Source organism: Nesoenas mayeri (genome assembly GCF_963082525.1).
Source record: "Nesoenas mayeri genome assembly, chromosome: 7".
Classification (NCBI taxonomy): Eukaryota; Metazoa; Chordata; class Aves; order Columbiformes; family Columbidae; genus Nesoenas; species Nesoenas mayeri.
The window spans coordinates 22,386,420-22,392,765 of NC_137551.1; the positions used below are offsets into that span (position 1 = coordinate 22,386,420).

At 40.8% G+C, this 6,346-nt stretch overlaps 1 pseudogene across 1 annotated transcript; it reads right to left on the reverse strand.

The window, feature by feature from the left end:
- Nucleotides 1–219: 219 nt before the first annotated feature.
- LOC308042643 (beta-microseminoprotein-like) lies at nt 220–3,588 on the reverse strand (annotated as a pseudogene). Its single transcript has 4 exons — nt 3,471–3,588; nt 1,945–2,053; nt 1,032–1,137; nt 220–349 (listed from the first exon to the last, which is right to left on the reverse strand). The product of its transcript is annotated as a beta-microseminoprotein-like (transcript).
- Between the last annotated feature and the right edge of the window lie 2,758 nt (nt 3,589–6,346).

Below are 6,346 nucleotides of genomic sequence, written 5' to 3' on the forward strand. Positions count from 1 at the left end.
CTCAAGGAAGGAACAAGTCAGTTCTTTCTTCATGGGGAAGCAGAAGGCAGAGAAGCTGAGGAAGTCTTGTGGGTAGATGTTCAGTTTTATTATGTGTTAGATTTCATGAGTTGATTTTACTCAATGGCCACATTTTTCAGTGTTTTTGATTCTGTGAGGGAAAACCATTAAAACAAAACAGAAAAAGGAAATATTCCCTAAATCCACAATTCTTCTCTATTAGCCCACTGCTGCATAGACTGGGCATTCTTTTGAATGATCTTCTTTCTCAACTACTTTATAAGTACAGGTCTCCTTGTTGAAAATGCTTACACACTTCTCTTCATCATAGCCAACTGGTGTTTCAAAGCTGTCATTGGAAAAAGACAAAGACATAATGAGACCATGAAGTAAACACCCTCCATTTGAGATGATATCTACGATCTTGTTATGAAGAGACTGTACTGAGGAAGTGTGTAGGAGCAGAAAAGGATGTTCACACAAAGCTCCCAGTTTCTTAGCCTGCTGCTTAAGCAGGAATAGGGAAGAGTTGTTGTTTACTGGTGTGATTTATACCCAAGGGATGTTTCTTCTGTTTATTTACTATTCAAATATAATTGATATTTTTCTTTTCAGACACAATATGGAATAAAAATTGCATGAGTGGTTGTGCCACTCTGATAAAAATTACAGACATGTCAGTGTACCTTGAACAGCTTCTCAGAGTGAAGAAGGGACTATGTGTGGTTTTGGGAATATCTGGATTGCAAGCAGTAGAAAATTCTTAATCTACATGTTCTCTCTTCAGTCAGTGTCTTGCCTGAAATTTTAGCCCTAAGAAGAATGAAGTCCTTGTTTTGAATCAAGAATATTTGTCAGAAGAACTTCTTGCATGTTCAGTGATGATGCTGTTGGGTTAATGCATAACTTCGTGATATGAAGTGAGTAAGAAAAAGACCAGAGTCATTTCTCAGGGACCCCTGTGTGAAGGGAAGTGCTTTGTACTGCACCACAGCAGCAGAGGAAACCCCCCACTGCTGTTCTGAACTCACGTGCTACAGCAGTTGATTCCACTCCAGGTACAGGAGCAATAGTAGCAGTCTGTGTTTGTCCAGTGTGTACCAAATTCATGCAGCTCTCCATTTGAGTCAAGACAGCCTGAAAAAATGGTGTACAACGCTACTGATTATACAAAACAAGTGTGATCTTTGTTCACTTTTGCTGTTAGCATCCCTATCTGGCACACACAGAGGGTCCCCAACAGAGCAGGACTGCTGCTATTCTAATGCATGGCAAAGGGTATCGTGCATCCCTTTGTTGCCTGTGGTTATTGCCAGCATCGGGTTTCCTGGAGTAGCTCATCTTTAAGTACAGAAATCAGAGCACCCATCAGAAAGGCAACTATGCACAGACCTAGTCAGAATTAAGATAAGCCAAATAGCTGCATGTTTCTTTTGAGTGCTAATTTTCCTTCTGCTCCTCTTGTCTGCAGACTGATAGACTAGATCTGTTCAGGAAGAGCACCCCTATGCTCAAGAGGAACAGCCATTCTGTTCTTAAGAATTTTCCTTGGGATAGGAAAACAACTGAGTAAATCAGTGAGCTGAACACTTGCCATTGTGTTCCCAACTTAATATTGACCACATAGGGGAAGGTACTTCTCCTTTCTCTGTCTTTCTAGATATGATGTCATAATCAAAACAGAAATCATTACTTTATGCAGATGGATAAACAAAGTCTATGCTACTTGCCTGGTCAAAATTAGTTTGTAATTTGTCCTGGGTGATGTTCTTCAGATAAACTCTTATTTCGTAATAACAGATTATAAATTTCCTGCTCTCCATACCTCCATTCCCCCTATTTCTAGTGGTTTCTCTCCACTTTTTCCACTTATGAATTGTGTTAAATCAAATCAAGCAGTGCCTGTGGTCATGCCTGTCAGGCTGAGGACAGTTGACTTCTTACCTGTTTGCTCACCATGAGACATCCCTGGATTCAATGGCTCAGAAAAGCAATCTGCATTGGATGGTGTCACACTGATTGCAAGAACAAGAAGGCAGGCCAGGATGGTCTTCTGAGAAAGCAGAGTTAATATGAAATCTCAACTATTTCTAATAGTAGTACTGATCATCAAGACGTCTTAATAGTTATTTAAGTAGAAGCCACTTCGAATCAAGATCTTTTGTATTTTAGACACTTCAACAGGCAATCAGAAATACTGAGCTATTTAGAAGAAGCAGAGCCAGAGCATCATGTGGGAGGGTTGTAAAAACTTCTTCACTGGACTCTTAAGAACCCCCTGGATGTTTCATCCCAAAATTGAAAGATTAAGAACAAGCTTAATAACTTTGGCTAAAGGTGAACCCTCAAGACTTGGCCTCACTTTGAGCAGAAGGTCAGTACAAATAGCCTGCAGGTGTCCCTTCCAGCCTAGACAGTTCTATATTCTATGAACTTTGTCAGCAGCTTTTTCTGAAAGTTCAGTTTAAATTCGTCAGCTAGTTTCTTATACTTCAATATTAGTTTGAAATGTTCAAAGGGTTTTTGCTCTGAATATGAAGGAATAAATGCAAGAACCCTAAGCTGGAATTAGCTGTGATGAATTTAAAATCTTGATAAGAGAGGAAAGGTAGAACATGACTGAGCAATGACATATACACAATACACATATATTGTATTTTTATGTGGGGTTTCTTTGACAGAGTAGAACTGGTGATTTCTAAAAAGAAGTCATCACAGAATCACACAGAATCACAGAATGTAAGGGATTGAAAGGGACCTTGAAAGATCATCTAGTCCAATCCTGCTGCTGGAGCAGGAACACCCAGATGAAGTTACACAGGAAGGTGTCCAGGCAGGTTTTGAATGTATCCAGAGTAGGAGACTCCACAACCCCCCTGGGCAGCCTGTTCCAGTGTCTGTCACTCTCACTGAGAAGAAGTTTCTTCTCAAATTTAAGTGGAACCTTTTGTGTTCCAGTTTGTACCCATTACCCCTTGTCCTATCACTGGTTGTCATATCTGTGGGCAGGAAGTGCAGAAACTACCATTTAATTTTCCAGAGGAGAAGCAAAACCCGCAGAACTGCAACAGAGCTTCAGATGAGTAAAAATTAAGATAATGTAACTAGATGTTCAGACACCATCCAGACTTCTCACAAAATTGAAGGGCAATTCTAGGTTAAGGCATAACAGAGCTGCTTTCTGCCAGAAGAGAGATCACCTCCAAATGTTACATGTAAATGAAAACAGTTTATAATAAAAAGCCTTAGCTGGACTGCTGTTAGACATCTCCTGCCAGATAAATGCTGATACAATTTACCCAGGGTTCTTACCTGCCTATGCCTATCAATCTGACTTCTGTTCTCAAAACATAGTTTTAATTTTCTCTGTGTTGCTTAGACCTGAGTGCTCAGATAAATTCAAGAGAAACTCCTTTTAAAATTTTTTCAACATAACATGGTCTTTTGCAGTATAAGATGTAAGGACTCACCATTCTTGCAGAATTATGAGGCTTCCAATAAGGAGACAGCCTGTAAGCAGCTTATCCCAGAGAACTTATATAGAGAGGGAATTTGTTATACCAGTCCTTGAGCAAACTGAACATGCATGAGTAACTCCAATCAGGTTTCTGCAATATGGCCTCATAGGGTGGACATTATTAAAATAAGCAAATTATATACAGGAAGGTTTTGTTCTGAGAGGCACTGAAGAAACAGGTGTGGCTTTTGTACCACACCAGATCTGGAAGGCAGTTCTGGGAGGCACTTCAAAAGGAACTTCCAACTTGTGCACATGTGTGTTCTCTTCTGACTTTTCAGACAAGCAGTGACCACCCAGCAGTTCCCACCTAAGAGCCCTCCCTATTTTCTAGGTGAAAGCTATGCTAGGTATGAAAAGAAGTTCTTGCAAGCAGCTTTCTTGTGAATGAAGCAGGGAGTGACCTGTCTAAGCCTGGGCAGTGTCTAGGGACAGTGAAAAAGCTCTTTGTGTGATCTGTGAACTCAGGGGACCCTAATAACATGCTGTGGTGCTGAAACCACTTGGAATGGTAGATGTGGATAGTCCGCTCACATACTGATTACTGAGGTCATTTGTGGCCCATGTTATGTTGCATTTCTTTTTCATGTTGTTAGTGTACAGGATGAGAAGTGCCTTGCTTGTGTGGGGAACAGGTATCTCCAACAGAGATACCTCCAACTGTTGAAATCTCGTTGTCTTCCCAATCAGTTTTTCTCACTCTTTTGAGAAAACCAGTGGTCTACTGAGTTCTATGCTCTCTTTCCACTTCTGTTTCTCTCTAAGGCAGGGAAATATCTTGAAGAGTTTGTTGAAGATTCACCTCACTCTTTTACTTGGTAGTTCTTCAGCTACTGGTAACAGCTGGACTTCTGGTAACAGCTCACTGAAGATCACAAAGCTAACGAGAGCGATGCAAGATTATCAGCCTTGTTTTCTTTGTATCTTTCAGTGCTAGGAAATGAACACAGTACAGCATGATAGCAGAGAAGTAACATTACTGAAAACAAATAAGTAGCTAATTTCTATGAAAAGCATTACTCTGAACAACTTAAAGCTAGCAGAGAGACACTACAGTGACAGCAGCCCAGGAACGTTGTTTCTTAATCCAGCATTTCAGAACTCAGTGCTACTGTCCCAGTCTTGAGAGGGATGTGTTTTCTGCAGGAGACAATAAGTGCAGGACTCCTTATGGAAGTTTACGTGTTCAGCCATTAAAACCAGTAGCCTGACTGGTACTGCCATTGAGGGTTGGAAAGCAAGAGGAAGCCTGAGGCATATAAGCTCGCAGATCATAAGTAAACAGAGTTTTAACAAGAAATTTGTCTTAACCTTGAACTGACAATGCTATGTATAATGTACATTTGTTTTACAATTGTTAAGCAAAGTCTGCCATATTTGCATGTGAGAAAGGACATCTGTTAAGGAAAGGCACAAGCAAACAGCTCTAAAATATACAGTGTGCTGTTGACACAGAAATATGTGGTAAATGTGGTGTAGAAGGAAGTTTTATCTTGGGTGGGAACATTTTTCTTAACTCTGTGGCTCATACACCCACAAACCTCAAGGCCTATGCCCTCAACTCTCTCCTAGTATAGGAATTAGCAAAGAATTGTATTAATTGTACAGGCAAGGGACACAGATGATGTGACTTGATCCTAGGTAACATGTGGCATAGCAGAAATTCAAATAGAAGTCTCAATTCAAGCTGGGAAGCCAAGGCTGCAGACAACAATGTCATTTCTACCCTGATCTGAACACCCCTGTCTAGTTCCATATGTAGCAGAGACCCCATACCTGGGCCAGGTTTCAGTTCTAATTCAATGCCATTTCAGTGGGATGAGAAACTCTTCATTCCCCAGCCTCCCCACCATTTAGTTCTGTGGGTAAGAAAATATCCCTCTTGTTAAGGCACAGATGGCATTGTTTTTAAAACCCATGGCAATTCCTCAGCTAGTCTGGAAAATCCTGTCAGATCATGATCCCCAGATGAAGGATCAGTGCTAAGCAAGGGACATAGTGGGTAGCACTAGAGGAAACAGCCACTGATACTACAGCAGCAAGTGCAAAAGTCCAGAGGCAGCAAAACAAAATAGATAGTAATGGCAAAAATAGCAAAAAAAAAAAAAAAAGAGAGAGATCTCCAGTTTACAGGAAATGCAATATTTCCTACACATCTAACTTTCAACTCAAGCCACGTGGTAACAAAAAAGTCTTAGAAATCTTCAGTGAACCAAAAAATGAAAGAAAAATTTATTCCAGAAAAGAAAAAACAGTGATTTTGAACACAGCATGTCATCCTGACCCTGCAGCTGATTAAGCAAATGAAGACCATAGGTCTGTGGAAAAAGTAAAGACTTTTTGATTAAAGTGTGATTGAAGGAGTTAGCTATAGGAAGAGTGGTGAGTGGGAGCATTGCTGTAGCTCTTGCCACCAGCGCCTCTGGCTTTGTGGAACTCACACAGTGCAACAGTGGACCCCGCTCTGGCTGCACTGGCCTTGGAAGCATGCCTTTGGTCCTCCAGGTGGTATTGAACTGGTGCAGTCTTCCACCTTCGATACAACCTGCACATGCATGCACAGAATAGAAGGAGGCTTAATTTTGGTTTTAGTTAATTTTGGTCAGTTACTTAGTTCAGCAACAACTGGACTTTTCTGGGGAAAGTTCAGTTAATTCTGCGTACACCTCACCTACGTTGTATTTTACCTCTATTCAGAGAGCATGAGCTTGTATCCATTTTTCTAAACTTGTTAGTCACCAATTCCATTAAGAGAAAACTCAGTTGTTGTCTGTTATTGGTGCATGAACTCAGAATGGACTGAAATGGGGAGGGCAGCCACAGCACACT